The following is an 18,974-nucleotide window of genomic DNA, read 5'->3' on the forward strand; positions in this document are numbered from 1 at the left end:
GGGGGAAGCTCAAATGGCTGCAGAAGTTCTCCATGAATGGAGGCACTGCGCTGAGTTATAGCTCATTTTCAGACAGCTCTGTGTCCTCTCTCACAAAGACTGCCTCTTTTGCCTGAGTTTTTCTATCAGAAAATGTGGTTTCATGTGAAAGTAATATTTGTGGGGAGGAAAAAGGGACCTGCCCATTGTGACAGATGTTTTTCAATATTCCAGGGAGATGAAATGAAGCAAAAAGAAAACTTGCCTCCACTTGAGCTTTGGACCAAAATAAAGTTATTTTGTTTCAAAACATTCATTTGAGATGGAAAAAGCTGCTCTCATCAGTTTTGTTTTGTTTTGTTTTGTTTTTTTTTAAATTGAATGCCTCAAAAATGTTGTTTCCATATCCCTAATTCAATTCTTTCTCTTTAAAATGGTTTAGTAATTTGGCCTGCTGGTTTTGTTCAAACAGGAAGCAAATTGTAAAGCAATTAGGTTTCCTGCAACAGAACTGGCCTTGCCCTTGGTCACTGCTAGCAGAAGGACACAGAGGTGGGTGGCCCAGGCCAAGAGAGTGGCTTGCAGACCATCCACCTCAAGCTCTGCAGGAGTGCAGCTCTAAGACCTCAGACAGGAAAGCTAAAAAATGCAACCCATGTTTCATTTACAGGGTTCAAGGCAGCCCATCTCCAAAGGTGCTCATGGTGCTGAGCTCTGGCTCCTTTTCATGGTAGCTTTAAGCCCAAACCAAGCTTTATGCCCAGCTCAGTCCTGAGCTTCATTTCAGAACTGTTTGGTGTTGAACGTTTTGTTTAGACCTGAATCTAATCTGGAATGAGCCAAGCCCAGCCCCAGCAGGGCAGGAACTGCCTTGGGTGAGAGAACTGCACTTGTGGGTAAAGGGAGAGATCCCTTGTGAGCCCAGAGGGATTTACCCAGTGGCACAAACTCCCAGCTTTACTTCTGCTCTTGCCAACATGTAATGAAGTCAGGAAGCTCATTGCACAGCTTAGCAGTGCAGGACCTTGGCCTTTTGCGGGACACAGTGCAAGGGTGACATTAATGTCTGGTTACACTGCCAGCTGCAATGCTGATGAGAAGTGCTGCCAGTGACACTGGCCTTTCACCAGCCATGCACCAGCCTGCATTGCCTGTGCTCCTTACAGCTAAAAATCCACCTGCTTGGTAACCTCTGCCCCTGGGCTATGCAGGCCCTTTGGGAGGCATGACAACACTGTGAGAGGCACTGAGGGAGGGGACAGCAGTCAGACTCCTGGTGCCATCTATCTGCATCTGCATCAGTATCTGCATCTCCATCTGCATCCCCATCTCCATCTCCATCACTTACTTGCCTCAGGGAAGAGGTCAGCCTCCTCTGCCCCTCTAATACAAGGGCTTGGAAAAATGAAGCAAAGGAAGGGAGTAGAAAGCAACCTGGAAAGGCTCATAAATGCTGCTTTGCTGAGCTGCTCTCCCTGCCTAGCTGGTTTGAGCAGTTTGGATGTCTGTCCTGTGCTATGGGAAACTGTGGTGGCAGATGGAGGATGCAGTGCTCTGAATTTGTGTTTCACACCATTCATCAGAAGGAAGCTGCTCTGCTCCAGACAGGTGTTATTGCTGTGGGTAAAGCCCAAATTATTTGTTCCTCTCGTCTCATCTCTGACTCTGGATTTTCCAGCTGAGGGATACCCTTAAATAACTCTGCAGCCTCCTATATGTTCTTCTCTTACCTGAACCCCTTCCCATTAATCACCAGTTTGAAACCCCTTGCCAGAAGAGGTCTCCAGCATTTCACCTGACTGTTCCTCCAATGAGTATCAGCCAACCACCAGAGCTGGCTGCTAAAGAAATTGGCTTGTTTTCACCTGCTCCTTCCACAACCAGAATAAAATGAGAAAATGATTGCTCTGAAAGAAGCAAGCAGTGAAAACAGATGCAAGGCTGAAGTGCAAACTCCTCTGTCAAGTTAATTGTCTGCCTCTTGCAACTCAGTGCAGCTCAGTTTTGAAAGCTCTTATAGAAATCCAATTATGTGTTGGCTGTGGAATTTTTATTGATAAATAACTTACCAGAGCAATGCAAACTGAGGAGAAGGGAGGGTGGTGAAGGGGTATTATTCCTACAGAAAGAGTGGGGCCATGGGGGAAGTTTAAATTCATGATTGATTTTTAGGCTTTCAAAACTACTCCCATGTGAATTTCCCTAGCAAACCCTGCACTGGCAATAAGCCATCAGGAGTAAAACCAACCCAAGAAAAAGAAAGATATGTGCAGATGCAAGCTTTATGCAGTGCTTACAGAGAGATCCTGCTTCATTGTGCAGTGAGTTATTCACTTAACAGGTCTCTGGACACAGGATTTCTTTATGGAGGGCAGTGCTAGGCAAAGCTATTACAACCTGGTATCTGCCAGCTGGGAGCACTATGGCCCAGTCCTCATTTTGTGCACTTTTAAAAGTGAGCCCAGCTTCCAAACAGCAGAGCTGTAATCTGAACCTCATTTTAATTCTGAATTTTGCAGTTTAGTTTCAGGGAGGATGCTGAAGTCAGTAGGAGTTGTGGATGCTCTGGGAACATATGCTCATCTCTGGGTCAGCAATGGACTTCTCTAAGTGGGGAAGGAAAGAAGTTATACTGGGAAGGAAAAGACAAGGATTTCATCATAGAAAGTATTCAGCCTGCTTAGGAAGGGGAAAAGAAAGAAATCAAATGACATCACCAACCAGAAATGAAAAGTAAGCTTAACCCTGGTGCTTTTATAGCAAATAAAAAGTCACGGAAGGTATGGCATTTTTTTAATACATTTTGAAAGTGAAGCCTTTGGCCAAAGTTTGTCACCAGGAACTTTCATGTCTAGAAAATCTGCATTGGACTGTCCTCCCCTTTCATCTTTGTTTTCAATATTTCTTCTCTTTGGCTTATTTATTTTGGCTTTTGCACCATTTCAGAATAAGGGTTAAGCACGTCTTCTGCCCACCTACCCAACACAAGAACCTGTGGGCTGGCTGGAGGCTATGGCTGCTCTGAATTCATTTCAGAGGCAATAAGCTACTTAAATACCATGTGCACAGGTTCGCTGTGAATATTTATTTCCATTCTCCTTTGTTTCAGCCCTAGGGATAGGGTGTCTTTTTTTGTGATGGAGTAGACCTTGCTGAGACCAATTTGCATGAAAGACCTAGCAGATTGGATGATCACTAGGAATTGATCCAGATTTGAAGACTCAGCAAATGAATGCTGGAAATTTTTCAAATACATCTAGACTTTTTAGCTGTTTTCCCTTCTGGTCTGACTGGTGGGAGCTGAAGAATGACCTCCTTTGCAGGATTTCTGCATTTCTTCTTTCATATCTGGCATTCAGACAGAAAATAAGTAGTGCATGAAAATCAAAAGTAAAAAATAACAAGGTTTTCCCAAGTTCAAGGCCTGGATTTAGTGTGAACCATAACTGGGTCATGCCCTGGGCTATTTGCTCCAAGTTTTAGCCTTGAATTCATTTGGTGCTGGGGCAAAGGTCTGGGCCAGCTCTGAGCACTGCATTTGCATTCAGTCTAATGACATTCTCCTGGCCTCGCTGGCCTCATTAATTCTGAATGTGACATTGTGTCACCCACGAGCTGACATAAACCATGGAAACTCCTCAAAGGGCAGCCATAGAAAAAGAAGGCTTGGATTTCATGTGCTGGTGGAAACCAAGAGTCGCTGTACATGAACCCCTCCCAGTCATTCCTAAGTCCCCTTCTCCTTCCCTTCCCGAGCCAGGTGAGATGGAGGGAGGGCTCAGGGCAGAGGTGTGCTGGGCTGTGGGGCTCAGGTCAGGGCAGAGCTCTTGTTTGGATGCCTGTGCAGCCACCCAGCCAGAGCTGTCCCACCACAGGGCCGGCCAGGGAGCCCCCAGGCCACCAAGGCTGAGGGACACCATGCAGCCACTGCAGCCCTGGGATCCCTGAGGAGTTCCTGCACTCATCTTCACTTTGATGGATGTTTATTTCTTGCTTTTATGCCCTTCTCCCAAAAAAGTAATTATTTAAATTCTATTATAAAATACTTCTTGCTTTGAAAATTGCTTTCCACAATTTCTTCATGTTGAAGAAGTGGACACTAAGGAGTAATCAGGCAGGGTCTCCTCCCCCTGCTATTTACCTTTTTCCAACTGCTTCTTTTTTAAACAGTTATCAGAAGAAAAAATTGTTGACATGGATTTTACTCATCAAAAATTAACTGGAAGAAAAAAAGTAAAATATTAAGGACTGGTTTTGTGTATTTAAAAGACACACATCATTTTCATGCCTTGCTTAGCTGGGTCTCAACAGAAGTTGCATCTGTTTGAAACACTCAGATACTTTAGGAATCTTACATTAAGACATTTTTTCTCCTAATACCTTTGTGAGGTGAGGACATGCTGTCATCCATATTGTGCTCTGGGGTTAAGGAGAAGGCCTTCAGGAAAGCCCTGGGAGGCATCCTGATGGCAGCAGGAGCTGTGGAGTGAGTGTGTGCTGGACACCAGCTGGCACTGCAGGTGACACTGTCACACGTGTCCCATAGACTCACAGCAGAGTGCAGAGGAGCGCTGTCCCCAGCCCACAGGGTCACCCTGCAAAGCAAGATGCCATCCATCAGGCCAGGCCAGGGCCAGGAACTCCTGCTGCAGTGTCTCACAACGTAATGGGAGCACTGGTTCTAGCTCTGCTGGAGCGCCTTGTCTTGCACAGGCCACGGAGTGCCTCCCAGCAATGGGAGGCTCAAGGCTTTCTCACCCTCTGATCCCTGAGTGCAGATGCGTTTGAGCAATGAGCATCCTCCTTCCAGAGAGGAGCTGTGTTCTGAGCACCAGGGGAAGCACAGGGCCTATCACAGCTCGTACATCATCTCTGGGCCTGCAGGCATTCGTACGAGGGTATTTGTTCCTCAGGTTTGTAATGACTCCTGACAGCCCAGCAGTGAAATACTTTCCAGAGTGGGAGTACAGATGTGGGGTGAGTGGATCTAATTTCTCACACAGCCTCAGCCGTGTAAATATGTGGATTGAAATACGCAGGGTGATGAAGAGCAGATTACCCAAACACAAGGCCTGCAAGGGGTTTGCCTGTGAGGAAAGCAAGTCTAATAAAAGTGATAGACAGAACAAAGCTGGCTGCACATCAGCCACAGTCAAGGCAATGCTCGCCTCTCCCCCTGTAGAGTATCTTGTGTTCTTTCTGGATGAACCACTCCTTCAGAGGTATGTAAAACACCTCAGACCCACGTGAAGGGATTGGGGCTGTTCCAGGCCACAGCAGCTGGAACTTTGGCCATTATCCTAGTCACAAGTGAAAGGATCTCCTGTGAACGGCCTTTCCTGAAGACACACTCTGCTCTAGCCTGATATCCAGATTAGAGCAGGGATACTAAAAACCCTCCAGCCTCAGGAACAATCATTTGTTGAAACTGAGGAGTTTGGGGGTGAAGGGACACATAGATCACAGGAGGAGCAAAGTGATCCAGTCTCAATAAACAGTAAGTGGTGAGAACAGGAAGAGGATATTGACTGAGAGTATGGATGGAAAGTAACTGGAAAGAGACTGAGGCTTTGGCAGCTGATTTAGGAAACTTAGAGAAGGGATGAGATAATTGATTTGGACTGAACTGAACTGTAAGAGAACAGTAAAAAAAAAAAAAGATAATCATCATGGAACCATTTGTTTTTTCTCAAATTATCTTACTGTTTCAATTACCTTTTAGACGAGGAAAGTATTTTAGACAAGGCTCCTTTAGAAAGAAAAAGGAAGGTATTTTAATTTTAAAATGGCAACCTGAAGTGCTGAAGTACTTTTGAAATTTGCTTTCTTTTTTTTTCATCTGAAACTTGGATCCAGCCAAACGTGCAGATAATTTCAATCCCCTGTGCTTTGGTAGTGTTCATTGAAAAAAGGACAACTGACACCATGCAGCAGTGAGGGACAGATGTGGAGTGGCTGTTGCCAACACATACTTACCCCAGAGGAGGAGAAATCACAGTCAGTGTCTGGGAGTGACACAGCAGAGCCCTGGCAGTCACAGCTCACCCCACTGGCCCCAGCCCAGCTGGCAGCATCTGCACAAGAGCAGGTTTGCAAGTGAGTGCCACATGCTGCACCTCTCTCTACAGCTCCTCTCTGCCTGTCTCTGCCTGCCAGGCTACAGTCCAAAATGGAAGGGCAATGCTGAGGGCATTAAGAGCCTTTACAGCAATTTTGTCAAACCTGTAATGGAGGAAGGATAAAGGAATGGTAGAAAAAACTGAGAAGGATTGCTGCTTAGCACATGTGCAGGGCAGACCAGAACTGGAAATAGAATATAGCCTGAGAACATCTCCTTGGCCTGGCTGTGCTAGGTTGTGCCTGAATGCAATTCCTCTGTGTGAACTTCTTGAGGATGATTAGATTAACCTGGGAAACAACAGCTGAGTGCAGCTTAGCCAAAATATTGCAATAATTCAGTTGTTCTCTGCCCACACAGAGCTAGTAGATGGTGCTTGCTCCTTATGCACATGTAAACTACCTCAGAGCATAATTAGTCAATTTTCTAGTTGTGTATATGGGTTTGTGAAATAATGACCTCATACATCATCTGTTTACTTCTAAGCTAAGTGAGCTTTTAAAAAAATATGTGGATAACATAATTCTTCAAATGCCTTATCAGCTAGAGCCTAACTGAGAAATGCACTCTCCCTCAGACAACTCTGGTATTTTCTACAGTTTCATGCATCACTGTGAGGAAAAACAGTGATGGAGAGTGAGAAATCAATTATGGAGCCCTTTCCAGCAATGGGGAGCTGTTTGCTGTTGGCTGTCATGATGCTCTCTGCCCGTTCTGAAGCAAAACTTTGAGGTTTTTTGCTGCTCCCCAGTCCTGCTGTACTGAATCCAGTCCCAGATAGTCTCCCCATCCCAGCCTGCAGTGTAATTTGTGGCCACAGCCTTGATGCAATGTCTCTCAAAAAAGAAAACTGTGTGAGGCACTGAATGACTGGCATGAGTGAGACACGACTGAGGATTCCAAGCAAACCATTTCAATTCACTTTTCCCAAGGGGAAGATGCTGCCAAAATCAATCTGTTTCCTGAAAAGGCTTTGATCTTCACACAGCTTCAATTTTCCAATGAGAAAACCCTTAAATTTCCAGCAGACCTCTAGCATGGCTCTGCCTGGGTGTTTGCAGTGTCCCCTGTGTTCCCACTGGAAGGGCTCATACACTTCTCATGTGTCCCTTGCAAGGACTAAACTATCTCAAATTCTCTGCAGTGCTGTTTCTTGATTAATATTATGGGTAGCACCGGGTAAGGGGTGATTTACATGCCAAGCTCAATAAAAGATTTAATAAAATTCCCTATGCTTTCTAGCTGGAACACCTGGGCTGTGATTTTATTGGCCTGTTAGGTTGCTGGCTGCCTTTTACACACATCTTTTTACACAGGTAAAATGGATTACATGTCATATATACATCCAAATATACAGATACAAGCACATTTATGTATGTATCAATACACCTATGACTTTTATACATACATTTCACTTAGAAAAGTGAAATTATAAATAAAGTGAATTAATTATAGTTTCCTGTTTCTTTACAACTGAATGAGCAGCAAGTGTTGAATTGTGCAGTGGCCCTGCTAAAATTTATATATATGTATGCAAATTTCAGAGCAGTAAACTCAGAATTGCTTCTTTATTTGGTTTGTTTCCTTAATGTTCATAATAGTTGGCTGAGTCCAGAGGAAACTGAACTAAAGCTACAAGGTGACTTGAAAACCAACGTGCCAAATGAAAAATCAGTTCCTGTGCTGCTTGCAGCCTGCTCAGCTCCTTGTCCCTGCCCTGTCTCATCATCTCCCACTCGTGGTGCAGCACCTGCTGATTGCTGCCCTGCTCTGCATGTGCCAGGGCTGCCATGGTCTCATTGCTGCATGGGCTGTGACTGTGCAGAAGAGTTCTGGGTGTCTCTTCACCCCAGCTTGGGTGTTTGGAGGGAGATTCTTGTTGCAAGAAACTGAGACACACCTGGGTCTGTGCTGAAACAGGAACAGAGATCTGGGCATGACCAGGGACAACCAGCAACACCCAGAAGCTGGATGAAAATCTATTTCTCATATCTACACTGCTGCTGTCCTTGGGCTCTGTGTCCTTTGCTCTGCAGTGTTAATTCAGGCACCCTGAAGGGACACTTGCACTTGTGAAAACAAAGAGAAGGGCTGGTCTCCATGTTTGTCCCCAGGACCCAATCCTCTGCCTTTCATTCACCCACTGATTTGTGTCTGCACCCTTTCTGACATGGCAGCACTTGCAGGCAGGTCACATTACAAATAAATTTTAGAACAACCAGGCATGCTTTTGCAATGTTGTTCTTTTTCTTCTTCTTTGGGAGGGGTGTGAGGGTGGGAAGACAAGCCATAGTAAATATTCCCTGGATTTCAGTGAATAGGAAATGGGCTGTCCCCAGCTGATGCTTTGTGCTGTGTTAATTCCTGTCTCATCTCATACTTAACAGCCTCTTTATAACATGACCATTTGGGTAGTTCTTCAAAGAGAGTGAGAAGTGGTATTCCAGCCCATTGGAAATACATAAAGGAGATTTTAGGAGCTTAATATTTGTGTGGTGACTCAGCAAAGCAAGGAGTCTGATCAGCTCACCCTGCCTTCCAACCATCTGAGCTGACTGCCTCTCCTGCAGCATCCCAGGCTTGCAAGCATCACCTCCCAGTGGCAGGGGAGGTCCAGAAGGAGCTGCTGGGTGAGTCTGCCATGGGAGATGTCATTCAGACCATGCTGCAAACTGACCTGTCTGAAGCAGAGTGGTTTGGACTCTACCAAAGGGGCCTTTGGTGATTTATGCCTGCAGAACTGTGATGAATTGGAAGAAACCTTTGCCAGACGACCCTGGATGCTCCTACCTGCTTCTGGGACAGCTTCCAGGAGAAGACATCTCTGAGGGAGGACAGGCTTCCACTGCCCTGCAGCATGGTGGAGTGCAGCATTTCATTTCTGTAGGAAATGAAGCACTTCATTTCTGTAGGAGTTTTCCTAAATTACTTCCTCAAACAATTCTTTAAAGTCATTTGCCTATGCAAGTTTGGACAATGTATTAGAAAAGCAGATCCCATCTTTCCTAGAAAATCGTGTGAGCAGAGCACCTAAGGTTAATTAGAAATGATGAAACAATGCAGAGAGACATTTAAGACTTGATCTGACAGTCTGCTGAAGATGCAGCCCCTGAAAGAGGCAGGGTGGGAGCAACCTGTTCTTACACATCCCTGCTGGTTTGTGGCATCCACCTAAGCAAATCCCACCCTCTCAGAAGTGAAACTCTTCCCTAACTGCAATTTACCAGCACCTACCTAGAAATGCTTCTTTTCTATAGCACAACTCTCCCTTATAAATAAATAAAGATCCAAAACAAACAAAACAGCAGAAAAAACCAAACACCAAAGCCACAAAACCTCCTCCCTCAGAATCATCCATCTCTGGGATATTTTGCTGCACAATCTGCTGAGAATGATCCAGTGCTGAGCACTTCTCCCAGGGCTCTGGATTAGGTGATGACACCCATCCACCCTAGAGATCAGGCACACCTCTGGGCTCAGAAACAGCAAACCTTTCATTTGTAATGGTTTGTTTAGTTACTCATCGTGGTGAATTAGTGTGGGCTTTGTCTCATCAGCCTTCCCTGCATTTTACCCTGCAGGTCACAAAGGTTGCTCCTCTGTGGAAGGACATTTGCCAAAGTCTGAACAACTGGGACTGCAGGATGAAAGCTACTAATAATCTAATTTCATTCCTCTGAAGGCAAGTGTTCAAAGAGTTAGGATCCACAAGTCCTAAGTAACAAGTAAAACAAAGTGATGAAAAGTCCAGGGGGAGGATACTTGGCAAAGTTCTAGTCTTGGTTATAGAGTATAATCCAAAATAAGTCCACAAGCTTTGTTCCCCATGTCATTAAATCCACATACCTGAAACTATTTAGGACTTTTTTTAAGCCTTTTTTTCTAGATAGACAAAAAGACTAGCAGGCACTTGGATCTGATTTTGCTTTTACAGAGCCTGGTGTGTAAGATGAGAAAACTCATACAGTTGTGCTAGAGATAAACTCTCTGTGTTAGAAAACCCCAAGAATTAGATCCTGTATAAAACTTCTTATACAGATATAGTGCTTCCAAAGCAGTTTCACAGATACAGCAAATTCAGGAGACAGGTAAAAAGAAAAGAAAAATACTTTTCTCAGTTTGGAATAAAATTGCATTAAAAAGTATTTATTCAGCATGCAAAGAAATGGGAAAAACCCCCCATGGGTTACCCACATTCCCATCCTGCACAGAACGTGTGTGTCTGTGCTGTCTGAGTCCTGATTTTGCAGACCAGTAAGGACTAGAGGTCATGTACAGTGCACACCTGAACATGGGCTCCTTCCTCACTGGAAATCTGAAGATATCTCCACTATTTTTTGCCTGTAGATATTCTTCCTTATCTCTTAGATTGACAAGATTTATAATCTCAGCTTTTGCCTTTTCCTCTGGTTAAATCTCCACTCTTTCAGCTCACTCACCACTGAGACCCCAAATATTGTGAAGGTGGAAGAACATCTCATCCTTCCCCTCTTCTCCTGACTGTTCTACCTTTTTTCTGATGCTGTCAAGGCAGAGCACAGCTGCCAAATGGTGAGAAAGAGATACAGAGAGAAAAGGGGGGTCTGGAGGGAGGAGGCAAGGGAAACAAAAGGCTGCAGAAGTTTAATACAAAACAGGCATAATGGCAAAAAATACCACATTTATGGATTCATAACTTCAGTCTAATTCAAACCCATCGCAGAACAGCCCCTGAAGGGGAATGTACATGAAAGCCTCATCCAGGTTGGCTGCTGCACATGTTGCTTTCCATGGTTTCCAGGCACTGATGCTGCCAGAGCATCGTTTTGGGGCACTCTCATACCTTCACCTTCTAACCACCAAGGCTCCCTGCTGCTAGGGACAGATTCCAGCAGCACTGCAGGGACCCCTCAGAGTTTGCTATGCCTGCAGGGATAAACTGGTCTTCTGTTCCTCTAAAGTTCCTCTCTCCCAAACCATGGCTGCTAGAAGTGATCAAAAAAAGAAATTATTTTTCCTGAGTACTGCTGATGTTTTGCCATTTGTTTCCATTACTAATTGACTCAGGGGAAGTCAGTCATCATAACTTATTGCAGGGAAGACTGTTTCCACAAAAAATATTTAATTTGGGAATATATTTAATTTCTAAAAGATAAAAACATCTACTTTTGATGTTGCATTGCTCTGTTATATTATTAGATCATATTTGAAATAGTGAAGTCAAAACAAGAAATTCTACCTCATCAGAACTACAGGTTTCAATATTATGAAAATGAAACAATTGAGAACTATTGAGAGAAAATGAAAAAGTTACCTCAGAGCACTTGGACTTTCCCACTGAAGTTTAACCAACATGGCAATGTTCCCATTGAATGTTTGGATTCCAAGAAAATCAAATTGACAAAAAAAAAATTGTGTCCAGATCTGTTTGTGAGACAGCAGGCAAGAACAACCCTTCTTTTACTCTCTCTGCTACCTGCCTTCCCACAGGGTGGTGAGATTGCTGCTCGGGCAATCCCATTGATTGAGCCTGTGCAGACCCCCAGAAAAGCCCATGCAGGTGCTGTGGGACACAGGTGGAGGAGGGGACAGGCCCCAGGAGTGATCTGTTCATGTGAAATGTGTACTTCATGTGTACATGAGAGTTGGGATGCCCTCCAAGGGAAAGGAGGCATTTGAGAGCAGGAGGAAGAAATAATATTGGCAAGATTTGGCATTGTTTATCTGCTGATCAATACCAGAGAATGATTCCCCAGCTGAGTGAATACGCTGAAGAGCACAAACAAAACAATAAACAGCAGATAATTGATAACTCTTCAGAAAATTTAGAAACAATTGAGAATCTTCTACTGGAGCATTCATGCAATTAAAAATAACTTTCATGAAATTGAATTTTTTCAATGAAAGTTTGCAGAAATTAGTATACTCTCTGCTGGGCATCAAATCATAATACAAAGAGATCAGATTAAATTGACCTACTCCCAGACTCTGCTTCATGCTCTCAGTATCTTTTATGAGCCTGGTGCTGTGAAGAAACTATAAACCCCTTGAAACACCTTTGGCTGACATGTTCCAATAAGTCATAGATGGGCCATGAAGAGGTGTGGTAGTGTAGGAGATGTAGGCTAGCCTGGGGAATCCAGGGTTGGGTGGATTGCTGGAACTTCAACTCCTATCACTCACTGTGACGTACACAAAGCCAACTCTCTGTCGATTTGAGCAGAACAAATTACTTTGTCATTTCCTGAGAGAATCCTTTCCAAACTGTCCATTCCACTAGCAAACATGATATTTTGACTTTTTCTGTCCTGCTTTGGAATACTAACAAAAGTGAGAGTGTTGGGAATGTCTCCCTCTTTCTTCCGGATGAAAATCTAGTTCTGAAGCAGCTCTGGGCACTGGGCAGCACATGCCTGTGCACAGCATGGGAGCCACATGCTTCCAGCTGCCCTGCTCTACATGCCTCTCTCTGGCACTCATCACCATGGAGGGGTGACCCCTTTGAGGGTTTCAAAGAGAGGTGGAAGTGGAATGGAAATGTTGTGCCATTTACTTCTGTGCCCTGTGAGGACTTTCTGAGTATACAGGTTGCTCATTGCAGTCAACTCCCCTTTACACATTGACATTAAGGAAAACCAGACATGAGAGATATCCATGTTCACGAGCATTGTGTGGCTTTTATGCCTTCTCTGCCAAGCCAGCTAGATTGCTGAAGGCCAGATGGCAGTGTGAGATACACTGCTGTAAATCATGAGCCTTTCACCAGCCCCACAGTGCAGATTGAGCAGAATCAGGCCCTCCCACCCAAGACCCAGTATTGCTGGCCGTGTAGCTGGGGACTTCCATTTGTTTGCAATTAGGTGCTGGCACTGGGAAAGCCCTGAAGTCACCATGGTCTCTGGGCAACAGATAAAGCTTTTGTTTTTGCTCAGACAAAAGGCAGAGCAGGCCAAACCAATGCAGAGTGTGTGAGCGATGGGAAGCCTGATGAAAGGCCATAAAGAATGTCCCAAGTCAGCAACAAATAACATGGCAGCAGGAAAGAGAAATCTTAAAGGAGTTAGAGATGAGGAAGGAGGTAGGGCAAGAGAAGGGAGAGAAGGGGAGGAGCCAAGATGGATTAGTGCCCAAAGCGGTGATACACGGGGTGAGCACTGCTAAGGCACACATGGGAACAAGGCACTGGGGACTGTGTGGAGTGAGCTGCACAGCTCAGACCTTCCCATCTCCTGCCTGCAGAGCAAAGGAACCTGGGGACTGTGTGGAGTGAGCTCAGACCTTCCCATCTCCTGCCTGCAGAGCATCCCTCTCCGGGCTTTATCTTGAGGAACTGAATGACTGGGAAGCTTTGTTTCTCCTTGTCACTTCTCCTTTATCTTTTCACAATACTCCATCCCTCCAAGGAACTGAAAAGCTTCCTGTTAACCAAATCTTGCATATGTTGAAAGAGGGGAATGTGAAATTAGATGATCTGTAGTTCTTTACTTGCTTGACAAGCCATCCCACGTCTGGTGTGATTCTTCTCCAACACCCAAGGAAGAGATAGAGCCTTGCATTTTTTGCAACATACATGCTTGATTAAGACCTTGGCAGAGCAGAACTTCGACCATGAAATCTACCAGGTAGGGACTGTCTTTATCCTTCTGTGCTTGTGCAACTCCTGCATAATAGGACCTTGTCTGAATTAAAATAATGATGAAAGAAAATCAGACTGGGAGATGACATCCAAGAGTAGGAATTTGCAGGCTTGTACAACACATATATTCTGGAAATGCCCTTGGAATCTCCCTCCCCCATTCTTAGCAAGACCAGATGTCTGCTCTGGAGGTCCCAAGGGTGGGGAGGATAGTACCAATCCCTCCGTAACTGAGTTGGGGTAGACTGCTTAACAGGCAATAATGCCAGTAGGAGAATCTTTGGAGCAACCAGGCTGCAGAAAGTACTGAAAGCTACAACCAGGACCTTAATTTTGAATATGGACACTTAGCATGAATGGTAGTCAGCCAGCTGCTTTTGTGGCTGTAGATCTGGCACGGACAGTTGGATTTCTATTTGCATTCATAGTATTTATTTTTTGAAAGAAAGACGTATTTCCGCTCTCCACATATTTTGTGAAGAACTATTTTGCTAGTGCTCTGCCTTGTGGAAAGACTTTAATTTAGAAAAGATGCACTAGGCTATGTAATGGGGCTTGGCATTTGCTTCCTTAAGTACTCTATGCTTTGTGTATGAATAGTACAGTCTGCAGTGGTTTAAGTCTCTCTCTGGTGCTCAGGGGCAAAATAGATAGAGTGTGCTAGATATTAAACTTGTACTGGCTGTTTGCATTGCTGTGGTACTGTGTGCAAGGACCTGGCGATCTGGGTTTTGTTACACACTCTGAACCACATCCAGAAAGTCCTTTCTTCAGATTTGCTGTTTTATAGGCAACGCACAAACATGTTTCACCACAGCCAAAATCTTGCAGGCACGGCAATAAATCACGCAGCACACTCGGCAGCTGGAATTGATTGTGGATCTTTGGGGTGGAAGAATCACACACATTCTGGAGATTTCAGTGAGCTACAGCAGCATTATAAACCTCTGTCCTTCTGTTCTTGGGTTGTGTTCTTCCACCTCTCAGCAGACTGGGCTAGACTTCACCTTCTGCTCCAGCCATGGAGGTCTGATTGGGTTGGCTGAAAGCCTGAGGCAGCATGTTGGTTCTGCCAGCTCACAAAGCCACTGTGCCCAGGTTTGGCTCTCAGTGTGCTGGCAGTGCAGAGGCAGCACTCACAGGTCATTTTTCCTTGGCACAGGTCACCATTTTTCTTTGGCAGCTACTGTGAGGAATGGCTGGCTGTGGAAGCAGGACCTGGGAACCATGTGAGCTAAGGACATGCTGAGGAGCCAAAGGGTGTTGCTGATGCAGGCAGGGAAGACAGATTGGACTTCAGAGCTGGGAATGAGCCCAAGAGCATAAAAGATACACAGCTTTGCAGCAGCAGTCATGCATCTCCTCTCCAGAAAGATCCCAGAGGACCCTGGATCCTGCTCTGATGCAGTGTCTGCAAAGGACAGAATGGAAATGTCCTTCCACCTCTTTCAGAGACTAGAAATGGATGGCTGGCCTTAGCCAGGGAGCACATGAGAGATATGAAATGCAGTGATGAGAAAGCAGGAGGAAGGTGCTGAGAATGGCTTTAAACTACCAGGGTTTTTCCCTTCAGCTGGGAAAACTGGGTTTGAGAGGAAAGAGAAGATCCCCAAAAGAGCCAGAGGAGAGCATGAAGGACAAAGAAGGGCAAGAGGCAGAAAGGACAAAGACAGAAACTCAGGGAATTCCTACAAGAAATATCACCAGTGTAAGCAGTGTGATCCAGAGAGCACCTGTGTGAGCAAACCTCTCCTCCCAAAGCTGGTGGATGCAGGACCCAGGACAGGGCTGCAGACTTTTCTCACTGCCATGCCTCTTCCCCTGCAGCTGGAGGGCAACCTTCATGACCAGAAATAGCAGCCTCTTACCCCAGATCTGTCTCCTGTGTAACAGCTGGAGTCATCCTCAGCCTTGGTCCAAGGAGCTGGGATGGCTGATGATATGCAGGTGTTGTTAATAACACAGGCTGAGGAATGCTCCCCTGGAACTGGGGCTTTCTGCATACAGATTCCTGAGGCCAGAGGGATCTTCAGCTCCTCCTGTCTGACCCTACTGGTAACAGGGGCAAGAGGTGCTCACCCCCTGTCCCCTGAGAGCCCAGCAAGGTATGTATGGCTAACACCACAATGGCCTTCAGCCCTGCTAGGAAGGCATAGGAAGGATCAGGGCTTTCCTTCCCCCTCTCTTGGGGGAGGTGTTCCAAAGGCTAATCAATTCCACACTTAAAAATCTGTTTTCAGTTTGAATTTCTCTGGCTGCAGCTTTTAGATCTTGGGGGTTCTGGTTTTGTTTTTTTCATTTTGCCTTTGCTAGTCTCAATGCTACATATTTGTTTAGTCTGAAAGACCCTTGGGACAACTTGAGAGCAAGTAGCTTTATAAAGCAGGGAAATGCTCACTAAAAGCTAGGTGAGACCCTCATCATGTAGCATCCAAGGTAACACCCTCAGTGGTGACATCCTCAGTGGTCCTAGGAAGCAGAGGCATTTACCATGCTGTCCCCTGACCTAGCATGCCAGGACCTAATCAATCCAGCCCATAATTAGTGTCAGGATGGCTGAGGCCATGAATGCAGCTGATTTCCTTCAGCTTGCTAATATTGGAAAGCTGCCTGTGAAGAGAGCCAGATGTGCTAATAAGGTGGGCTCACCTCCAATTCCTAGGCAGTTCACAGACACATTGCCATGATGCTTTGCTGAGGGAGCAAGAACCAAAACTTTCACATTTGAGAGAAAAGACCTGATGAAAGGCACAGCAAAGTGCTCCACAGACCACGTGGCCTATTCTTTAATATTAATGTGGAATTTTGTAGCTAATTACTCCCAATGCATTTCGCAGTGGCCAGGGAATCTCTCACTGACCATCTGCACTCACAATTACCTACTAGTTTTTCATAAATGTCTTAGTAAATAATTGATGGATTTGCAAGGGGGTCATCAGTCATCTGAGTTTCCTCTTTCCCTTTTTTGCATGCCTTTTGCCTTGCGTCAATTTGAACAAGAAATATTTATTAAGCAAGAAGCTCGAAACAGCTCAAGCACTATTTCACTGTTATATTAAGCTGCCCCTAAGCTTTGCTCCAGCCAGAGCTGTACACAGTGCTGGGATTCACCTGTGTTGCAGTAGGTGTGACCTCAGGAAACAGTTTCCTCTTGCCATGAGAACTTGGCAGATGGAGAGATGCACTGAACAAAGACCAGTTTTCAACTTATGGTTTTGAAACCCACAGCACTTCCCCTACAACATCATCCAAGTTAGGATTGTACCTGCAGGTCCTCAGGTCAGTTCTACAAGCCTCTAATTTATTTTTTCCTCTCCAAACTGAATATTGGCCCTGCTGTGCCCTGGGAAAAGCAGCCCCAAGGACAGGGTTGTTCACATCTGCTCTTGCCCAATGCATTCCCTGTTACCCCTCATGCTTTTCAGAGAAACCTTCATCCCCGCCCTCAGCACAGATGATGATGGTGGCATCTCTGTTGCTGGAACAAAACCAGCTCGCAGCTCTCAGTTCCACTGAAGTCAAACTGCTGCAGGAGACAAGTTTGGGGAAGAAAAGAGTAAAAAATTTTTAAAAAAAGTTTGGGTTTCTGTTTTGGGAGCAAATGGTTAAGGGTTTCTTTTTAAGGATGGCACATTTCAATCTGCTGAGCTGCTGCTCCCTGCCAGACCCATGGACCTTCACCTCAGGTTCCCTGCAGAGTCTGGGCATTGGGACTATATGGAGGCATCCTTGAAACTGGACACAAACCACACTTGAATGTTTTTCTGAGTGAAGATTGTAGCTGTTCGTTTGTGAGGAGGAAAAAAAAAATAGAATCAAGCAAAAGCTTTATTCAGACATATATTTTTATTAAGAAAATTTTAAGTGCATACACATTTAAGTGAGAAATTACAACAATATAAAAGTGTTTATTTTCAAAATTTTCTATGAAAGGAGTAATTTCAAAAGCATAATAGAACTCCTCCATAAAAGCTGCCTTACAGGAACACAAATACAAAACCCTTTTCACATTATTTGGGAAGATACTTCTTTTTACTTAATAAAAATATAAAGTACAGTATTTACCACATTCTGACAACACAAAGTTCTTAAGGAATGAAAGATGGGAGGTCCATGCAGCCCTTTTGTCATGACACATGTTTTCTTCTCTGTGGCAACCAAAGTTTTGTGTTTTCAGACAACAATTATCTTGGTGGGATGTTAAGAAAAAAAAAATCAAATTTGAGGTGACGAGTTTGCAAAAAACCTTGACTGCTATAAATCACATCACTCAAAACAAGTTGTCAGAGAAAAGGACCTTTTAGAGGCTAATAAAGGGAAATTGGCAACAAAAACTCCTATAGGAACTGCATTTTTGACAAAATGTGTATATTTAACTTTGAAAAAAGCTTTCATTGCAAAATAAACAGTCACCTTTGCTCAAACACCCTAATCAAAAACACATCAAAATCACCCTTCATTTCATTCTTCCTCAGGCAGAATTCAGATAAGATATTCATACATAAAAGTATAAAGCTAGTATAAATAAAAAACTGACACAGCAATAAATACCATCTACTCTTAGAACTGGGATTTGACAGCTGCACATTGAAAATACCCACATGATGATTTCACATTCATGGAAGCTGCTTTTTCAGCATGGTTCAGTGTTACCTCTTGTCCCTCCTGTTCACATGTGGTCCCCATCTCCTCACGCTTCCTTCCCCTGACTCTGTCTTTGGTCTACAGTTTAAGGCAGGAGGGAACACCAAGTGTACTCCCCAAGTGAGATCTGCCAGTGCTGCTCCTCAGCCTGCTCTGGTCGTGGCATGGACAGGACAAATGTGGTGCACTGGGCAGCCCAGAGATTGGTCCCTCTGGTGCCAAGAGCAAGGCCGCTCTCCCCGGTGCATCCTGCCAACAGAGTCAGGCCAACAGCAAAGCTTCCCACTCAAGGCTGAATTTGGTCCAAAGCAAGAGAAAGCTTTTAAAAGGTTCTCACTTAAGTCTCTGGCCAGGTCTGTGTCACCGCTGCATTCATGCCCTGCTTGACCTTACCCAGGTGAGGAGGGTCACACTGCGGGCCCCTGAGCGCAGCCCTGTGCCCTGAGTGGGCTCAGATGCAGGAGCAGTGAAGCATCAGCAGCACAGAGGTGTCAGTGCCCAGTCTGTGTGTGTGAGGTTGGGGCAGAGAGCCCCAAAGCCCCACACAAACACCTGGCTGTGCAAGGTCCCTTGCCTTCCATGGACTGCATTTTCCTCCTGCTGCTCCTCATGCCTTTT

This window comes from Zonotrichia albicollis, chromosome 7, assembly GCF_047830755.1.
Source record: "Zonotrichia albicollis isolate bZonAlb1 chromosome 7, bZonAlb1.hap1, whole genome shotgun sequence".
NCBI lineage: Eukaryota > Metazoa > Chordata > Aves > Passeriformes > Passerellidae > Zonotrichia > Zonotrichia albicollis.